Source organism: Ipomoea nil, unplaced genomic scaffold (genome assembly GCF_001879475.1).
Source record: "Ipomoea nil cultivar Tokyo-kokei standard unplaced genomic scaffold, Asagao_1.1 scaffold1034, whole genome shotgun sequence".
Classification (NCBI taxonomy): domain Eukaryota; kingdom Viridiplantae; phylum Streptophyta; class Magnoliopsida; order Solanales; family Convolvulaceae; genus Ipomoea; species Ipomoea nil.
The window spans coordinates 2,560,371-2,582,383 of NW_017617462.1; positions in this window are offsets into that span (position 1 = coordinate 2,560,371).

Genomic DNA, 22,013 nt, shown 5'->3' on the forward strand with positions numbered 1-22,013 from the left:
TTTATATGAAACAAACCCCCCAACCGCGGTTAGATCGCCCTTTGACTGGGGACCGGGGTGGACCGGGTCGGGTCGGGTCCCCGGGCTCGGGTAGTGCCGAGCTCCCCTACTCCAAGCTCGGGTAGGGTCGAGCTACCCGACCCGAGCCCAACATCACTCGGCTCGGGTCGGGGCACCTCCAAGGTGCCGTGGGCCGGGGTGCTTTTGGGCTCCAATTGATGATATGATCTTGATGGTTGATGAGATGATTTTATGTGTGATCTTGATAATCTTGATGATTAAGGGTGAATCTTGATAATTATGTGATATTCTTGATAAATCTTGATGTTCTTGATTTTAAAGATAAAGCCTAATTTTGTGATTTAAATATGATTAGAGCCCTAGGTTGAATCGTGAATTTCGTATTGGGGTATTCTTGGTATATTTGGGTGGGAATTCACATGTTCGGGTGTTGATTATGTTTAGAAGTCATGATAGGATGTGTTCTATGTGATTCTTGCTTTTGATCCGTTAATTGTCTACGTGGTGTCGTCGTTTGTGTTTAAAAGTGTCTAAGCATGGTTTCGGGTTCCACAGAGGATCCCGGGACTTATATTTTGAAAAAGAGTCAATGGGGGCTAGGTGGGGGTAGGGGGACCCGCCACCTACTCGCTGCCCAAAGTAACGCCGCCGGCAGCGGGCAGTCGTCTGCCCGCCGGGCACCCGCTGCTCGGAGGTTCATCGCCGGCGGGTGGCCCTCCACCCGCCGGCCACTCGCTGGATTTTTCCCACTTTGGGACTTTGGCTTCCCCGTTTGATGTTCCCCAACCCCGTGCTGTCCCAACAGACTCCGTTTGTCGTGCATGAGTCTAGTTTGATGTTTCGGGTACCATTTGTAGGATAAAAGAGTCTCGTGTACTGCATGCTAGTTGAATCGGTAACCCGTTGGCCTAGGAGGAAGATGTATGAACCCCTTAGGACTATTCTTAGTATGTGGATAACTACGCATATGTTTTATTTATACGTTTTCCCCCTCCCTATGTGTTAATGTGGGTTGCATGTGCTTGTTACATGATATATGTGCATGACTCTTGGCTGCGGTCAAACTGGTTACTCATGAGCTGCGGTTCATTATCCTGGCTGCGGTCAGTGACTCACTTCTAGGGCTGCGGTCCACCTCATGGGCCTCGTGTGCTGTGATCCACCGACTGGACATGTCAGGCGGTGTGTAGGGCTACAAGCCACGAGGAAGGCCATAGTCCACCGACTGAGTTCGTCAGGCGGTATGTAGGGCTATGGTCGACTGCGATCCACCGAGTGTATGTGCCAACGGTATGTAGGGTCGTAGTCCCCAAAGATCATAGTCCACCGACTGAATTCCTCAGGTAGTGTGTAGGGCTATGATCAGCTACGACCCACCGAATGAGCTCGTTAAGCTGTGCGTAGGGTCGCAGTCCCCAAAAGAGGATCACAGTCTACCGACTGAACGCGTCAGCGGTGTGTAGGGCTGTGATCCGTTGTTGGAACTACCGATGGTCTATACAATTGGCTGCGGTCTATTCCTTCATGCTGCGGTATGAGGTAGGGTGCTGCGGGGCTGTGTTAGCGCTATATGCGCTAACCCTCATGTTTGGGGCATGCGATTAGTCCCGTGGCGCGACCAAAGTATGCTTGTATGACAAAGATGTGGATTGAATGATGATGTGAATGATATGAAAGTGAATTGTGACCTTAGATATGTGTATTCATGATGTTGCCTCTATATAATTGATTATCGTTGTTGAATGTGTTTATCCCTATCTGTCGAGTCTAAACCTGGTTTTAAAGCTAGAGTCTCCTAAGTATATATCTTCCTGCTTCGAAATAATTTTACTATATCTATGTATATATATTTACCTATATTGTATCTTAACGCGTTAGAGTGGGTTACCAGCACCATTCGCTGAACAGATATATTTGGCTTTCAGGCACAGATGATTAGCTTCCGGAGCGCGCTAGAAGAACTCAGTTTAGATAGTTAGTCTTTCCTTTCGGCCTGCGAGCCTTGATGATGTAATCACAATATTTGAGGATAGTTAGTTAGAATAGCCTGTGCATCTGAGCTCTCCAATTCAGATGTGGCATAACACCCCCGACTCTATGTTTAGAATGCTTCATTTGACATCTATTTAATAGAATTTCTTACGTATTATAAGATCAAAAAGTTTTAAAATTTTGGGGTGTTACATGTTGGGTCGCACGAGTGGTTTCACTCAAGCTTCAAGACCGGAGAAAAAGTGGTTGTCCGCGGAGCAAAGGATCTTGGTTATACTGGTGACGGATTGTTTGTTGCCCAATAACAATAAAAGTCGGTTGTTGGGAAAGTTGGTGTGCACCTTTGCTTTCTATCTCAAGAATATGGTCAAGTTCAATCTGCCGGCTTTGATGTTGCAACATATGGTTTTCTGCCATGATCACAACCGAAAGAGCCTACCGTATGGGATGGTGTTTAGTTGGATTCTTGTTAGAAAAGGGGTAAGTGTTGATGGTTGTATACCGAAGGCCATGGGAAAGTTGGTGTTAGATGCCACCAATCTTCGAAGTTGCAACTTGTTCAGTTGGACGATGGTGATTACATCACTCCCGAAGAAGTTGCAAGGAAATCCCCTGAAGAAAGAGCCGAGTTGGCAGCTGAGCTTGAGATTCATGCCGGAATGTTGAATCTCGCGGTCTAGAGTTTGGGAGGCGATGAAGAAGTTGAGGGTGAAGCAGGCCATGAGGAAGAAGTGGAAGCACCGAAAGCTGTCGACGCCGAGGAAAGTGATTCTGAAAGCGAAGAAAACCAAAGAAGAAGGGAAGCCCACACCAAAAGAGAGCATGATGCCATGACGCATGAGGAACGTGTAGTCACCTTGCTTCGTCAACAGAACCGAATGATCGAAGAAGGCTTCGCTTACATGAAGACGCAGTTTGTTGCCGTGCACCAAAGGCTAGATCAGATTGAGGCCAGCTCAAGCCGTAGAGGAGGGAATGACGAAGAACCCGAGGAGAGCACCGATGAGTCGGAGAGCGAGTCGTTCTAGTTCGATGTTGTGGTAATCTCGTTCACCTTTTCTTAGTTGTTGCTATCCCCTTTGTTGTTGTTACCGTTTGTTAGTTGCTTGTTGCGTGCCTTGTGTGTTTGTTCTTGCTTGTTTGGTTAGTTGAGTAGTTAGCTTTGTTGGTTGGTGTTTTGAGCTAGTTGTTGGTTAGAAGTTGATAGTTTTGTTTGGTTTAGAGTTTGACATGCTCATTACCCATTTGGTTTCATTCTTTCAATCTTAATGTTGATGTACTTCCTTACTTGCTTTGATGTCTTGTGAATCCTTTGGGTTTGACCAAAAGAGATTATTCTTGGCACTCTTGTCACATAGTTGTTTCGTTTCACCGTTTGTTTAATTCGTCGTACCCAAGCTTCGGGGACGAAGCTTCTTTGAAGGGGGAGAGGATGTGACACCCCGTAATCCAAATTCAATTATGGGATTAATTAAGTAATTAATCCTAAACCAATTGGTAATTTAATTCCTTAAATTCCTGAAAGTTCAATAGTCGGGGACTAGTAATTGACTAGTCAACCCCAAAGACAAGGTTGTACCTTAAGCTTTGTGAGAAGTTCCCTTGTTCCCTTACACCTCTTCATTTTAGTAAGGGTATTCATGACATTTCACCTTGTGTTAGTAATGCAAGCTAACCTAGTAGACACTCCTCATTCTTGCTCCTTACACTTCCCAAATTTGAGCTCTACCTTCTCTCTAAAAGTTGGATAGCTTTTCTCCCAAGCCATGTTGGAGCTTTGTCAAATCTTCAAGTGTTGTCTCCAAGATTCTACCTTTCATACCTTTGAGCATCTAGGAGGGTAAGATCTATGTTCATCTTGTGTCTTTAGTGTTTTCTAAGGTGTCTTTTTCTAAAGATAGAATCTTTATGATCTTTTGGTGTGTTATTAAAGTGGGTTTGGAAGGTGAGCCTTATTAGGAGCTTGGTAAAGTGTTAAGTGAAGGTTTTTGTCTACAAGAGGTAACCCATGCTCTACAAAATCTATTTTGCTTACCTATATGATGATTTCTTGGATTCTACATGTGTTTTGCTACGAAATGTGAGTGTTTATGCATTGTCTTGTGAAAATGCATATCTAGAGCTTGTTATTAGGGTTCTTGTATGTCATTGCTTGGCTATTCCTTTGATTCAAGTCATTTTGTTGTATTTGGTGAGATTTGGCATGTTTTGGACTTGAATTTGAGCTTGGTGTTGAAAATCCCCGAAGGGATTATTTTGGGCAGAAGTACGTACCCGCGGGCGGAACGGCGAGCAGTGGCCTACCCACCGCCCACCCGCGGGGAACATAAGACCGATGGGTATGTACCCGCGGGCGGAACCACGGGTGGGGGTCTACCCGTGGGTCTACCCGCGGGGAACATCATGGTTGTTGGTGGGGATTTGTTCCCCATGATTCTTTTGACTCGGTATTTGGTCTTTTGACTTCCCGATGTTCTTTTGTGGAACTATCTGAGTGTCTTCTTGATGTTTCGTATGTCTAGAACTATATGGTAGGGATCCATGTAGGTTTTGGTATCTTGAATCGTGCCAAGTGTTCAACATTGTGTTTCGTTGAACCGTGATGAGTCTTGTGTGTTTTTCGGAACTATGTTTGGTTTACCCGTTTGATAAGCATGCTAGTTCAGTGTTTAAATGCTAGCATGTGTGTTGTTTGTGCTTTCCTATTGGTTGATGATGACTTGTGTTATTCATCATTGTTGTTGGACTGTGATCCATTCCTTGATTGAGTATGGTTTCATATCTTCATTGTGATCCGTTGATTGATTCCTGTTGAGGTGTGGTGTGTGTGGCTGTACCTGGATTGCACGATTAGTGGTATGGGACACTAGTCACCAAGGTACGACAGTGGTCCTCGTGGTGGCCATGATGTGATTATGGAGTTTGTGACCTGTGTGTCGGGTTCACGTATTTTGGAGAGGCGTGTGTCGCCGTGTGTGTGATCGATACCTTGTTTACTATGAATTGGTGGTCTTGTTGGTGGTTTGTTGGTGGGGGACGAAGGTCCCAGGAGGGAAAATGTTGGACTAAGAAGTACAGGGGTCCTGGAGGTAATGGTTGGAACTAGACATAAGGTTGGGGGTAGCCATTAGGTTGGAACCGGGCATAAGGAAGGCATATCAATTCGTGATGTGTGATGTCATGAAGGCTTGTGTAGCAGTTGTTGTGAGTATCTCTTCTTGTGACGTGTGTAGTCACAAAGGCGTGTGTTGCCATTGGTTGTGTCTTATTCTCTTGTGTTATGCATGTCAGGTGTTAATCTACTGTGTGATGGTAGATTTTACCTTGAGCCGTTCTTGTGAGTCGTTGTATCTCGTGTGGTCTTGGGATGTGTTCCCTTACCTTGTTGTGAGTGCTTAGAGTCTTGTGTTGACTTCTGCTCTCGGTTTTGGAACTTATATATACATATTCCGTTTCACAAATGATTTTTCAAATGTATATCTTATCTATGTATGATATTTCACATGTATTGGTGGGTTACCAACATTATTCGCTGACCGGGCGTCGTCCCATCTTTTATGTGTTTCTTTCAGGTGATGTTTAGACGTGAGCGCGGTCTACAGCCTGCTAGTGTAGCTCCCATCTTGTGCTGTTATGGCCTGTGTGCCAAGGATAGATTTTAGTACTTCGGACATGTATGGTTTTAGTTTATGAATTATGCAGATGTTAGCCTGTGCGTTCACCTCTGTGTGAGCGTGGCATAGCACCCCTTCCGTTTCCAGTTTATATAATCCTTTTTCAATCTTCCACTGTGTTTGATGTTTTACCTAGATATATGCATGTTTAAGGCTTTAATTAGCATGGAAATTAGGGGGTGTTACACTTAGGGTGCGCTTAGCCGCTCGAGCCAAGTCCTGTCGGGCCAAGCTACCGGGCTCCTTCGTCGGGGTTGGTACGCGAGGTTGGACCTCATGCCCCCTTAGGGTGTGCGCTAGCCGCTTGGGCTAAGTCCTTCCGGACTACGCCACAGGGCTCTTCCGTCGGGGTTGGTACGCGAGGTCGGACCTTGTGCCCCCTTAGGGTGCGTCCTCCGTCGGGGTTGGTACGCGAGGTTAGACCTCGTACCCCCTTAGGGTCCGCGGGGGGAGGGGGGTGGGAAATCGAGTGAGCACCCGTTCCCCCTCATTTTATGTGTGTTTTTTTAAGGGAGAAAAATAAATGAAAACCGACTTCGTAACAAGGGTCATCCTCATAACAAATTTCATAACATGAAACTTTATTCCGCTTATTGCCGTCCGCTAAGACGTTATTGGGGGAGGGGAATGGTCCTCCTCCTAGAACAGCAATGCCAAGGTCCACCTCTCACGTGGTCGGGATACTGGTAGAATTTCAGCAAATGTCCCGAGTTCCAAACTCTAGCTATCATCTTTCCTTTGGGGGTCTTGAGCTTGTAGCTGCCCGGGTGGACCATAACTGCAACAATGTATGGGCCCTCCCAATTGGCGGCAAACTTTCCTCCGGCCTGGGGCTGGCTTGCCTCTCTCCCCCTGAGCACGTAATCTCCCACTTGATAATAGCGGGATCGAACCCGCCTATCATGGTATGCTTTGGTTTGTCTTTGGTAGCTTTCAGCTCGGATCGCGGCTGCATCGCGCCTGTCGTCGACTAGGTGGAGGTCGGCTCTATGATACTCCTCGTTCGTGTCGGGGTCGTAGTCCTCCTCCCGTCGGGAAGGTATAACCACCTCCGCTAGAGCTCGGGCTTCAAAATCGTAGGCCAAGGAAAAAGGTGTCTCCCCAGTGGCCCTCCGGTGGGTGGTGCAATAGGCCCAGAGAATGGCGTCGAGCTCCTCCATCCACGCTCCACCCGCAGATTCCAGTTTCTTTTTCAGGCCATCCACTATGGTGCAGTTGGCATTCTCCACCTGCCCATTTGCTTGAGGGTAGCACACGGCCACCCGACTGTGGGTAATGTGCCACTCTGCACAAAAGCCCTCAAACTCTTGCCCCTCGAATTGGCGTCCGTTATCGGTGATGAGCTGCATCGGGACCCCAAAACGGCACAAAATATTTTTGTATACAAAGTGCTTGCAACGGGCGCTTGTTATGGTTGTCAGCGGCTCTGCCTCCACCTACTTGGTAAAGTAGTCCACTCCTGGCGTAGTCGGTGCACTCCTTGGCCATTTTGGGCCAAAAGTACCCCTGTAAGATGGCTCTCCGGGACATGGTGAAGGCCCCGTGGTGTGCAGAGCAGGTCCCCTCGTGGATCTCCTCCATGACTGACCTGGCCTCGTCTGGGTACAAACAGCGTAACAAGGCGCCATTGTAGGACCTCTTGTAAAGTGTGTCCCTCATGATCACGTCGTTTCACCAACTTGGCGTTGACCTCGTGGGAAGGTAGTGCACCTGTCTTCTTGTACTCCTTGAGGTGATCCAACCAGCAAGGAGGTCGAGTCTGCACAGGTAGGACCGGGTAGGCATCCGGGCTCAACCTCTTGAAATCTTCAATTCAGGCTATTTTTGAAATATGCTCCGGGGCCCCTTGGGCGAGCTTGGATAACATGTCAGCATCTGTGTTCTGGTCTCGGGGCACCTATAGGACCTCGTAATTGATCAGCTGCCCCAATAGCTGGAGCACCACGTCCCGGTAACTCCTCATTCTTTCATCACTTGCTTCAAATTCACCCATGACCTGTCCCACCACGAGTCTAGAGTCACATCGGATTTTGAGCTCCTCCACCCTCATATTTAGCGCGAGACGAAGCCCCCCAGGAGCGCCTCATACTCGGCTTCGTTATTGGATAATATGAACGCGAAGCGGAGGGCGTAGTAGGCCCGAAACCCCTCCAAGGTTATGAGGACGACCCCTCCCCCGCAGCTTTTGGTGCTAGAGGACCCGTCAGTTGAAAGGGTCCACCACTCCTCATTTTCGTCCAGGACCCGCTCCGTGGCCTCCCGGGCGGTTCACTCGACTATAAACTCAGCCAGTGCCTGCCCATTGATAGCGGGTCTAGGCTTGAACTGGACGTCGAACTGGCTCAGCCGCATGGCCCACCTGACCAACCTGCTGGCCGACCCCGAGGCCCTCAGTACTGTGTCTAGTGGCTGGTTGGTGAGGACCTGTATAGGGTGGGCCTGGAAGTAGTGGTTCAGTTTCTTTGTCGTCACATCTACTGCGAAGATGGCCTTTTCCACGGGTGTGTACCTGATTTCCGCCCCCTATAGAGCTCAGCTCAAATAATAGACGGGCCATTGGACCCCCTCGCCGTCCCGGACCAGCAGGGAGCTGACCGCGGCCTGCTAGATGCCCAGGTACAAATATAGGACGTCCCCCTTAACGGGTTTGGCCAGGGGGGAGCGACATCAGGTACGTCTTGAGGTCTTCGAACACCTTCTGGCACTCTTCGGACTACTCGAAGCCCTTGGTCTTTTTGAGGACTCCAAAGAACGACAAAGATTTCTTTGCCGACCTCGAAAACGGCCCAAGGCTGCCAACCGTCCGTTGAGGCGCTGGACCTCCCGGAGGGACCTTGGAGTTCCATGTCCAGGATGGCCTTGACCTTGTCGGGGTTGGGCTCAATGCCCCTCTTCGAGACCATGTACCCCAAAAATTTTCCCCCATGCACCCCGAAGGTGCACTTTTTAGGGTTCAACCATGAATTGAAACACTGCATAATTGAAAATAGCTCGGTTAGGTCGTTTGTGTGGAGGTCGGCCTCGGTGCTTTTAACAATCATGTCGTCGACGTAGGCCTGCAGGTTGCGGCTGAGGACCTGTTTGAACACCTTGGCCACCATTCGGGTGTAGGTGGCAGCTGAATTTTTCAGCCCGAGGGCCATGACCTTGTAGCAATAGACCCCCTTGGGTGTGGTGAAGGCGGTCTTCTCCTTGTCGGCCTCCTCCATGAAAATCTGGTGGTACCCCCTGATCGCATCTAGGAAGCTCATGAGGGCACAACCTACGGTCTTGTCCACCAATTGGTTAATATTGGGGAGGGGGAGGGGTCTATAGGGTAGTCCTTGTTGAGGTCGGTGTAGTCCACGCACATCCTCCAGGTGGGCGGCTTTGGAGTGAGGACCACGTTTTCTAGCCAGGTGGGGTATAGGACCTCCTTGACATGACTGATATCCAGCAGGGTGTTGACCTCCTTCTTAATGAACTCCCTCCTCTCGACGGAGAGGTACCTCTTGCACTGCTAGACGGGCCTGACCGCGGGGTCGACAGCCAACTTGTGCGTGATCACGTCTCGGCTGAGGCCCGGCATATCCTCAGGGCCCCATGCGAAGACCTCCTTGTAGCTCCTGATGGTGTTAATTATCCGTTCCCGGAGCACGGCCGGGAGGCCGACCCCCACCTTCACAACTCGGTCGGGTCGGCTGAGGTCGAGGATGACCTCTACAGTCTCGACCACGGGCTCGGCCCGAGGCCGACCTGCTTCTTCCCAAAATGCCTTCTTGGCGATGGTGTGGACCTGTGACACCCTAAATCCAAATTCGATTAAGGGATTAATTAAGTAATTAATCCTATTTCAATTTGTAATTTAATTCCTTAAATTCCTAAAATTCAATCGTCGGGGACTAGTAATTGACTAGTCAACCCCAAAGTCAAAGTTGTACCTTAAGCTTTATAGGGAGTTCCCTTGTTCCCTTACATTTCCTTATGTTAGTAAGGGTATTCTTGACCTTTCACTTGGTGTTAGTATTGTAACCTAACCTAGTAGACCACCTTCATTCTTTCCTTACACTTTCTAAAAATCTAGCTCCACCTTCTCTCTAAAATGGTAGATAGCTTTCCTTCCAAGCCAAGATTGAAGCCTTTCTAAAACTTCAAGAGTTGCTCCCAAGATTCAACCTTTCATATATTTGGGCATCTAGGAGGGTAAGATCTAAGTTCATCTTGTGTTTTTAGTATTATCTAAGGTGTCTTTTCTTAAAGATAGGATCTTTATTATCTTTTGGTATGTTCTTGAAGTGGGTTTGGAAGGTGAGCTTTGTGAGGAGCTTGTTGAGGTGTAAAGTGAAGTCTTTAGTCTTCAAGAGGTAACCCATGATGATTTATTAGATTTTACATGTGTTTTTCTATGAAATGTGAGTGTTGATGCAGTGTCTTGTGAAAATGCATATCTAGAGCTTGTGTTTAGGGTTCTTGTATTCCATTGCTTGGCTATTCCTTTGATTCAAGTCATTTTGTTGTATTTGGTGAGATTTGGCATGTTTTGAACTTGAATTTGAGTTTGGAGATGAAAATCCCCGAAGGGATTATTGTGGTACAGGAGTGTACCCGCAGGCGGAACGGCGGGTAGGGGTCCAATCCGCCGCCCACCCGCGGGGTACATGTTGTGGAAGGGCTTGTACCTGCGGGCAGGACCACGGTAGGGGCCTACCCGTGGGCCCACCCGCGGGGTACGTGTTGTGTTTGTTGGGGGATTTGTTCCCCGTGATTATTTTGACTCGGTATTTGGTCTTTTGACTTCCCGTTGCTCTTTTGTGGAACTATTTGAGCGTCTTCTTGATGTTTCTTATGTCTAGAACTATATGGTAGGAATCCATGTAGGTTTTGGTGTCTTGAATCGTGCTAAGTGTTCAACATTGTGTTTCGTTGAACCGTGATGAGTCTTGTATGTTCTTCGGAACTACGTTTGGTTTACCTGTTTGATAAGCATGCTAGTTCGATGTTTAAATGATAGCATGTGTGTTGTTTGTACTTTCCTAATGGGTGATGATAACTTGTGTTATACATCGTTGTTGTTGTTGGACTGTGATCCATTCCTTGATTGAGTATGGTTTCATATCTTCATTGTGATCCATTGATTGATTCCTGTTGTGGTGTGATGCATGTGTGACTTTACCTGGATTGCACGATTAGTGGTATGGGACACTAGTCACCAAGGTATTGCAGTGGTCCTCGTGGTGGCCATGACGTGATTATGGAGTTGTGGCCTTTGTGTAAGGTTCACGTATTTCTTGGGTGGCATGTGTTGCCGTGTGTGTGATCGGTACCCTCGTGTACTATGAAATCGGTGGTCCTATTGGAGATCTGTTGGAGAGGAGACGACGGTCCTCGGAGGGAAAAGGTTGGACTTGGTGTACAGGGGTCCTAGAGGTAAAGGTTGGAACTAGATATAAGGTTGGGGGTAGCCATAAGGTTGGAACCAGGCATAAGGAAGGCATATCAACTCGTGATGGGTGATGTCACGAGGGCTTGTGTAGCCGTTGTTGTGAATTCTCTTCTTGTGACGTGTGTAGTCACAAAGGCATGTGTTGCCGTTTGTCTTGTCTTTAGCCTTTTGAGTTGTTGTTGTCCTTGTGGTCTTGGGATGTGTTCCCGTGTTCTTGTTGAGAGTGTTAAGTCTTGTGTTGACGATTACTCTTGGTTTTGTACTTATATATATATATATATATATATATATATATATATATATATATATATATATATATATATATATATATATATATATATATATATATGTATGTATTCTATTTCGAAAATGGCTTTACAAATGTATATCTTATCTATGTATGATATTTCACATGTATTGGTGGGTTACCAGTATTATTCGCTGACCGGGCGTCGTCCTATGTTTATTGTGTTCTTTCAGGTGATGTCTAGACGAGTGCGCCGTCTAGTGCTTGCTAGTATAGCTTCTCCCTTACGTTTTGTGGCCTGTGAGCCGGCTTAGATGTAGAACAATGAGACGTTTGGTTTAGATTTAAACATTGCAGATGTTGCCTGTGCGTTCATCCCTTTGGTGAACGTGGCATAGCACCCCGTATTCCAATTTACTTATATCTATCTATCTTTCAGTCTTCCGCTGTGTTAGCTGTTTGGTTTAGTTATTTGCATGTTTAAGGTTTTAAAATAGCATGTTTTTCCGGGGGTGTTACAGGACCTGGAGGTCCTTCTGACCAATTTGGTGGCACGCCTTCAAGTAGCAGCTGCGACTTACCTTTTGGTTTCCCCGGGTGGCCCAGACCTCGGCTGGTGTCGGGAACTTGAGGCACAGGTGCTCTATGGAAATCACGCACTTGAGGTCTTCTAGGCCGCGTCGGCCGAGTATAATGTTGTGGGCGCAGCTGATTTTGACGACTACAAACTTGACCTCTCACCTCCTGGTGTGAGGTGGGGTGCCTATCTCCACCTCCAAATTGATTGACCCCTCTGTCTTAATTGAGTCCCTTGTGAACCCGGACAGGGGGGGTCCGTACTTGCTCCAGCTGCCCTTTTGAGAGTCCCAACTGGGTGAACGTGTTGTAGTACATAACGTTCACCGAGCTACCCGTGTCTACGAGCACCCGGTGCACCACCACGTTGTTGATGTCTAGCTTGACCACCAGGGCGTCTCGGTGGGGGAGGGGCCTGTCTGGCAGGTTGGCGTCGGTGAACGTGATGGGCTCCCTCTTCGGTTTCTTCTCGTGGGGCGTTCGTGTGACCTCCCCAACGTATAAGCTTCTCGTCCACCTCTTCCGCTCGGCTGGCGAGTCCCCTCCCTCGGGCCCCCCGAAGATGACGTAGATGGCACGTTTCTTCGGGGGCTGGGAGTCCTCTGTCGTCTTCTCCTCCTCCTCGGAGCTGTGGTCGTGGTCCCTCTTACGAGGTGCCGAGGTGGATGACTCCTGGCCACCCCCCTTCCTCCATACATTGCCTTGCTTCTGGCCTTGCGCCTAGCCGGGCTTCTTAATGAATTTGCCGAGGTAACCCATTTGGATGAGCTCCTTGATTTGTCTCTTTAGGAGGATGCATTCCTCTGTATCGTGTCCCTTCTGCCGGTGGAACCTGCAATACTTGTTGGGGTCCCCCCTCGACGATATCTTCATGCACTCCTCCTTCGAGAATAACACAATGCCCTAGTCCTCCGCCTGCGCCAGGATGGTACCCACAGGTTGTGTCAGCGGGGTGAGACAGCGTGTGGGGTTCAGTCTAGGCCCCTCAGCATACTCACGTCGATGTGGCCGCGACACCTTGCGCTCCTCCTGGGGTGCCTTGTCTTTTCGACCTCTCCCTTCCTCCTACTCCGTCTTCCTCTTCTCGACGGCCTCGGTGTCAGCGTACCTGGCTGCCCTGTCCATTAGGTCGGTATAGTTCCTGGGGGGGTACCTAATGAGGTCCTAGTGGAAAGCGCCCGACCTCAAGTTGTTTCGGAAGATCGGAATGGTCGACTTCCCATCAAAGTTGGCGACCCACATGGCCTCCTTCTTCCACTTGCTGAGGTACTCGACTAATGACTCCGAGCTTCCCTGCTTCAGATCGCATAGGTCGGCGATCTGTTTTTTCCGCTGCTTGCTGGTGGCGAAATGGGACAGGAATTGCCGGGTGAGGTCCGCAAAGGTGGAGATGGACCCCTCCAGGAAGGATCCGAACCAGTCGTGCGCCTGCCCATCTAGGGTGGCGAAGAAACCCCTGCACAGGATGGCGTCGGTAGCCCCGGTGATCATCATGGCGGCCCTGTACCTGGTAAGGTGCGACCGCGGGTCCGTGGTCCCCGAGTACGCTTTAATGTTGGGAAAGCAAAAATCTCGAGGTAAGGGTTCCTCCATGATGGTGTTTGCGAATGGGGAGGACAACACATCCTGGGGCTCCGGAGACTCGTCCCTCTCATCAATCTTCCTCTGGAGCTCGTCCATCCTCCTCCGCAGCTGCTCGACCTCTTCCCGGTGGGAGCTCGGGGCTCTACCATTCGTTTCACCTGATCGTTCGACCCGAGAGGCCTGCTCACGCCGTGGTGGGGCTTGGGTCCCCCGACCTGGTGACCTTCGCGAGCCCGCCTCTTGTCGCGGCTGGGCTCGGGGTCCGTGGCTAGGTGACCTCCGGGCTACTGATTGTCGTCGTGCTTGCCTGCGGGAGCATGATTCTGCTGGCGGAAGCCCGTTGGCGGCATGCCTTGGGCCGAAACTCTCTCGGGCTGGCACCCAACTACCCAGCCTCTCCATGGCGGGCCTGGTTTGGTTTGACCTCCTTCCATCGTCCTCATGACGTCGGTCACGCCTTGAGTCCCCTCCACCCCGTATGTTCGTCTGGCGGGGCGAATTGACCTCCCCTTGGGTGATGCGTGCCTGGGAAGGCCGGGTGCTTGAACCGCTGCGCCCCCAGGTGGGAGGAGGTGGAGGAGGTGCCGGCAGCCCTTGGTTGACGCCTGGTTTAGCAGGCACACTTGCTCGGAGGCCCCGCGCGACCCGGGCTAGCACCGTGGAGGCTTGCTCAAAGACCTCCACCCCTTCGCGGACAAGGGCTAGGGGTGGAACGGGGGCGGCTGGAGGTGGTCACCGCCGCTGCGGTGGATGGTGAGGCGATCCCTCATGTCTACCCCCGACCTGGCAGAGGTGGCCTGTTGAAGGCTGGGGACCCCGTTGGGGCCGTTCCCGGCTGATAGACAAGTTGGGTGTCGTGGGAACCGTTGGTATGGCGAGAGTTGGATCTTGATCTTGCCATAGTAGCTGGTCGCGGTAGACCAACGAATATAGAACACGCTTGAGCTGGTATAGCAGCTCTTAACAAGAGCACCAATGATAATTTAATTAACCCGGGGTAGACCCGAATCAATAAATCCGGATGAGATCGTAATATAAATAATAAATAAATAATACGCAATGGTGTCGTAAAGGCCGTGAGACCGTATATTATATTAAATGTCGTAGAATTGGATATTACAAGGATTTAGTAAGACAAAGTGTGTAGAATAGGAAGTAGTTGTCCTAACAAGGTGAGGTGGGGGGTTTTTATATGCAACCGGGTCGGGTCGGGTCCCCGAACTCAGGTAGTGCCGAGCTCCCCTACCCCGAGCTCCTTATGGCCCGAGCTTGGGTAGGGTCGAGCTACCCGACCCGAGCCCAACATCACTCGGCTCGGGTCGGGACACCTCCAAGGTGTCGTGGGCCGGGGTGCTTTAGGGCTCCAACGTGGTGCTCCGGGTCCGCGTTGTTACCCCGGGTCAGGTCGTGTGTATAATATATCTGTCACTTGTATAAGAGCATTTTAGTCTTTATACTCATTATTCATCACCACTCAAACTCCTACCAAACAACGGAATCAATATTCTCAGTAATTTGTTTTTCATCAACCAAACAATTAAATAAACCTTCTGGTAATCTCTTGTCCATGAAATTTAAATTAAATTTCATTACCTCTGAAATATTTCCCACGAACCAAAAGAGGCCAGGGAATCTTCCATTGATGCGCACACACTGCACCACCCAACCAACATTGAAGGCACATAAATTAATCACAGCTAAAACACAACCATCCACTAAAGAAGAAGAAATTAAGAGAATAGCAACAACACCTACACCAGCAAATGCATATTCAACAACGTCAATGTTTTCTCCCTTTATCTTATAATATCTTCATTTTCTACCCCAGGCAAAAGACATTGACCATGTCCACTATGCCCACTAATAGAGCAACACCCAAACAAAATTGAACCATATATAACTAATATATGCATATATATTTTGATCACAAGTATGTTTATATATGTAAGATCATATATATATAGAGTTAATTCCAGCAATGGTCCCTCGAGTATGGTGATTTTCCACAATTGGTCCTCGACTTTTAATTTGGACAATTTAACCACCTGACTTTCAAAATCTTTCCAATTGTGGTCCTTCCGTTAAATCTTAGTTAAGTGGCTGTCAATATGAAGGGTAAAACCGTCCTTTCCTCTAATATTTCATCTCCATTCCCTGTCTTTATACGTGGAAATCATCATCACCGCGTGCCCCGCCGCCGGCCTTGCCAAGCTAGCGCATTTTGGTTCCGCTGTGGAGATCTGAAGTGGACGGCGGAATAAGGTTGCGCCGCCACGTGGGAGTTCACTGTGGATGGCGCCGGAGGTCATCCGCAGGGAGTATCAAGGGCCGGAATCCGACGTCTGGTCGCACGGCTGCACCCTCCGCCGGATTCTCTCGCCGTTGCCGCCTTCCCTCTCCCCGCTGCGTGTTCGACTAGTTCAACTCGGACTTTGATTCCGACACCGAGGATTACAGAGAAACCGTTAGCTTCTCGGCGAAGGAGAGCATCGGGAATAAGTTCAGATTGGGAGGAAACAAATGGCGGCTGAGTCAAGGATCTTCATATCATTCAGAATCCATGATTTGGTTTATTGTACATTACTCATTTCAAGTTTTTCTGTTTTTGTATTCCTGCAATTCTCTACATATCAACAGAGGCAGGTTTTGTCCTATTCCAGTTTCTCATAACCATACTATTGTTTCCCTGCTCTATTCAACATCTAACTGTAAAATTTTGCATTTGCTTGCCCTCGGTTTCCTTGTCTCTTCGAGTGTGTTTGGATCATCTGTATCTAGGAATTCGCACTTCTTGTTGTACAGTTTGACATTCTATGCTTTGTTTTTCCGGTGAAAAGTGCAGCACTGTTTGTAGCTTATGTTTTCCCTCACCGGAATATCCAAATTTTCTCTTTTCTTTTTCAGCTATGTACAGTTTGACATTCTAAGCTTTGTTTTTCCGGTGAAAAGTGCAGCACTGTTTCTTTTTCAGCACTCCACTCTCTTTCTTTCGCACACACACACTCTCTCTCTCTCTTTTATTTAGATTTTGTATTTTATTGGAACCACCAATAGTTCTGGTTCACGGTCGAGAAGAGGAGATGGGAGATGGAGGGAAGACAGAAATGACGGTTTTACCCTTCAAATTGACAGCCACTTAACTAAGATTTGACGGAAGGACCACAATTGGAAAGATTTTGAAAGTCAGGTGGTTAAATTGTCCAAATTAAAAGTCGAGGACCAATTGTGAAAAATCACCATACTCGAGGGACCATTGCTGGAATTAACTCTCTCTCTCTCTCTCTCTCTCTCTCTCTATATATATATATATATATATATATATATATATATATATATATATATATATATATATATATATATATATATATATATATATATATATATATATATATATATATATATATATATATAGTTTTACATTCAAAGTAGTCAAATATATAACACACTAGATTAAATTTCTTTCCACTATTGTGACACAACAAATTAATAGATCAGATACTACACTTACTAAAATTGTATAAAAACTATAAATCATACGTAGGGTATGCTTTGTTTACACATGAGAATCGGAATCGGAATGGGAATCAAATACTTGGTAATGGTAATGGATTTTGGTGAAAGTATTTTGCATGTTTGGTAGTCGGATGGAATTGGAATGATTACCGATAATCTACTATATTAATAAGAGCCAAAGAGATTTAGACCTATAATGGCTAGAAAAAATGACGATTAAATTATTTAACCAAAATGAATGACTCGGATTGATCAAATTTTAATTTTTCCTTGAGATTTACTAATTTATCCTTAATTATATGATTATCCGTTAACTTTTCCGTTAAATATTATCTTCTCCGTTAATTTCTGCTAGTTAACTTACTCATTGATTTAAATAAAAAAGGTCTTAGGTTTGAACCCCATCCCAATCAAAGTTGGCATAATTAGTACTTTATTTTACTCTTATTAAATTAAAATAATAATTTAGTAGCTCCATCAAAAAATAATAAATATGCATTTCTTAAGTTTAGAATTATGGGTCTACAATGCCTTTATTCAAAAAAATTTATTCAGTATCAATAAATTAATTAAGAGAAATAATTTCATTAGTTATATTGTCTTTATTTTTCTCCAATGTAAAAATTCTTTACATTCAAATTCTTCAATTGATTATATTCAATACATTGTCTATTATCTTTTCTATGCGCTACTTTTTTAATTAAAGATTAAAGTTATAATATAAAATAATATTTATTTACCAACTATTTTATTAATACCATGAAAAAATTTTTTAAAAAAATATAATTAAGCGAATTATATTAACTACTTGAGGGATTTGTTGACAAAGAGAGTATTCAAATCATACAACAAATTGAAGTGGAAAACTATCTCGCAATGTTAGCGGATTATATTAGCGGATTTTACCAGTGAATTATATCAACGGTTGGTAAAAAGACATTTGAAAAAATTAGCTGTTTAGATTAACATGTAAAATGATATAATAATAATAATAATAATAATAATAATAATAATAATAATAATAATAATAATAGTACTTGTTTTTAAAAAATAAAAATAATAATAATAATAATTTTTTAAATAATAATAATAATAATAATTTAATAAAAGAAATAAAATTAAAAAAAAAAACATATGGGGAGCCGAACATTCGACTCCCCTTAGTTTTGCCACTTTTCCCACATCGGTGGGAAAAATGGCATGGGAGCCTTGAGGCTCCTATAAAAGGAGCCTTAATGCTCCAATTTAAAAATTAAACTTGTTATTCAAGGAGTCGAACTGACTCTACAGTAAACTTTTTTTTTTAAAAAATATAAAGGTGTTTTGGGGAAATCATTCTCAAGACCGATAAGTGAAAATATTGGAAATTGCAATGTTTGTATTTTTAGTGGCTTGGAACAAATTATTGCTTCAAACTGTTGAATAACCAAACAGTTTCTTTAGCATTTTGATCTTTGGGTTACATCATATTTACCAATCGTTCAATATCTTTGGGTTACATTATAATTAAAAAATTTAAATTTTTACTACTTCATCTAAATTCCTTAAATTAGGAATTTCTTTATCCATAATAATTTATTCCACAATAATGGTTGAACTAAATGAGCACTGAGGAAAACACCTAAAGGACTGGTATCGTTGATCTTGTATATATGTGCATTCATTAAATATATTAGAACCGTACCCTTTGCAACAAAAATACTTGGTTACTATTTAAAAAAAAGTTTAGTAACAATTATAATGAATCTCATGCATTACATTGTATTCATATACTATGAGTTACATATTTAAATAAACAAATTCGACATTAAATTACTTAGGAATGAACTTCTCATATATAATCTTGTATTGATATACTTTCAAATATTTATTTAATTATAAACATTGGACATTAACTCATTCGCGCAATGCGCGTGTAAAAATAGTAATATTGATATTTGTTTGTGTATGACCCTATAATGAGAATAAAGGTTTTAAAAATACAAAATAAAAAATTCAAGGCAATTGATCCCAATATAATGACATCCAAAATATCGATATGAACACACAAAAAAAAATCAAAACAAAAATTTAAATTCAAACCTAAAAATTAGATTGTCCATAAAATATAATGATACCCGTTTTTAATTAAGGAATGAGATTTTTAATTGAAGGAAAAATAAAATCTCATAGTTATGTTTTAAAAAGTTGTCAACCAATGCAAGATTGAGCGACATAGAGCAGAGTTACCCTAAAGGAATGATAAATTTAATCTTTCTTGGAGTAATGAGTTCTCTTGCTTAAAATGGTAGAAAATTTTTATAGATTATTTATGGTTTGGTCTTGATATGCACCATTGTATGACTAAAAGTAATGCAAAATTAAATAGATCAAATACAATTACCTAAAAAGAATGTGGGCAACGATGATAAATTTAGTCCCCATAGAAAGAAACAAGTTCACTTGATTGAAATAGTAAAAATCCTTACAAATCTAGGGTTTGTTCTATGTTCCCCTACAAGACTAAAATTAACACAAGTTATATGCTAGAGTATAATTAAATAAAAGGAAGATGAAAATGACACAAAAAAAAAAAAAAAGAACAATAAAAGGGTCTTTGTTGGAGGAAACTAGTACACTTGTCTGAATTTACCGAACTGACCGAGAACTTTGTCAGGAAAGTGACACTCTACCATCTCATACATAATGAGAGGAGACTTCATCATTCAAACATGCTCCCCTGATTAGCAATAATCTAGTAACTCATCTAAGTCATTTTCATATAGCCTCCGGAGTTAATTCCCAAATGGTCCTCCGACTATGGCGTTTTCTCAAATTGGTTCCTAGACTTTTAATTGCACTCAAAGTGGTCCTCCGACTATGGCGTTTTCTCAAATTGGTTCCTAGACTTTTAATTGCACCCAAAGTGGTCCTCCGACTTAAATTTTAAGCCAAATTCGTCAACCGTTAGCTTTGGTGTTAAATGGGTGTTAAAAAGAAGCGCAAAACAGACAATTTATATTGTTCTCCCAAAACCTACTGCCAAAAGCAACCTCCGGCATCATGTCGTCCAAGGATTGTACCCACCACTGCCTCTTCCTTACCCTCTTTAGCTCCATAATTCTCATCCTCTTCATCGTCTTCCTAAAAAAATTATATTCATCCATTTCGTGCTTGTTGATTTCTTCTGAGGAATTCTGAATGTATGTTAAGGTTTAAATGTATACATTTTCTCTAGTGTTCAGTAAGGCTTAGATCAATTTGTAATTTTGTTTTATACATTTACAAAATGGATGACCAATATGAAACTTGAAAATCCAGCAAATTAGCTGCAAATAAATAATGTTTTGGTGTCTTCATGACTTCATAGTCTGCTTTGAGTTTTAGTTTGTACTATTTGCTGTAAATTGTTGACTATTTAAAAAGTAGTACTCCTTAATTTTCTCTTGCCATTTTTGCACTGTTTACCTGCTTGGTGCTTCAACAAACATGGGTGGGAATAGGATGAGAATTATGGAGCTAAAGAGGGTAAGGAAGATGCGGTGGTGGGTACAATCCTTGGCCGACGTGACGCCGGAGGTTGCTTTTAGAGGTTTTGGGAGAACAATATGAGTTATCCATTTTGCCCTTCTTTTTAACACTACTTAACACCAAAGTTAACGGAAGACCATTTTGGCTTAAAATTTAATAGTCGAAGGACTACTTTGGGTGCAATTAAAAGTCAAGGAACCAATTTGAGAAAAGACCATAGTCGGAGGACCATTTTGGGAATTAACTCTAGCCTCCATCCTATCAAGTATTGCATGTGTGATTAAATGCCTAATGCTCAAATTCATATAGCCTCCATTCTATTGATTATACTTGACAGTTCGACGACGACGAACAACACAAAAAATGTCCTCAAATTCTTTTACGGAATCTTCAATTGATGCACACACAGAGCACCATCCATGCACAAATCTTGCATTGAACTTCACAAATAGTGGCTTCTGGATCAGGCCAGGATTACAGGTCACCGTAAAAAGCTTCACTATACATTCTATGGGGCAGGACAAGAGGGTTTTGAGTCTGAGAAAATAAGTATAATGAATCGTATCAAGCAACACTACTGTTTGCTGCATATATGCCAATCAACTCTCACAAATATAGCAACATCAGCCCAAGTAGCCAAAGTACTGGTCAAGGGTCAAGGAGGTATCAAGAATAAAGTGTCACTTACATTTGTAGTGTGCCGTAATACATACGAGAAACGAAAGTTGTATATACTGACACGTATTTCAAGCAAAAAAAAATTTCAAAAATTTGACAAACTCACCGTTTGTGAAGTTCAATGCAAGATTTGTGCAAGGATGGTGCTGTGTGTGTGCTTCAATTGAAGATTCCCTAAAAGAATTTGACGACACTTTTTGTGTTCTTCGTTGTCTTCGAACTGTCGAAGCAGATTCGTGGAAGGACGGTAACCGGGATACTATGGAGGAAATCAAACGTGGGTGGAAACAAAAAGATACTCGTTTCATGATAAATGAAGAAGAGATTAAGGAAGCATAACCACTATCATGCTCAAAAACATACCCAACAAGTACAGGATTGCTTTTTTTTTTTTGCTATATAATCCTGCTTTCCTCCCAGAATATTCTGGTTCCCACTTTAATTTCATCATTGCTACAGTTTGTAACTTTTTATTTCATTTTTGGGTTTTTACTTATCATTATTTTTTGTTCTGGAGATTTGACTGACACCATTATTCTTGGGGATTGAGGTTGCAGTCTGAAGCTCCTACAAGTGGACAACCATGCATTTTAAATTTTAAACATAATTTTTATTGTTGAGATCTGGAGTTAGACACACTACCATTATTGAACCCAACGTAACCTTCTGATCTAGAGTCAGACGCGCTACCATTGCGCCACGGATCCACTAATATGAAGTTAACAATTGACATATTCCTTTTAATTAATTAACAAACAGAATAAATATGATGAAATTAATAATTGAGTGACTAAAT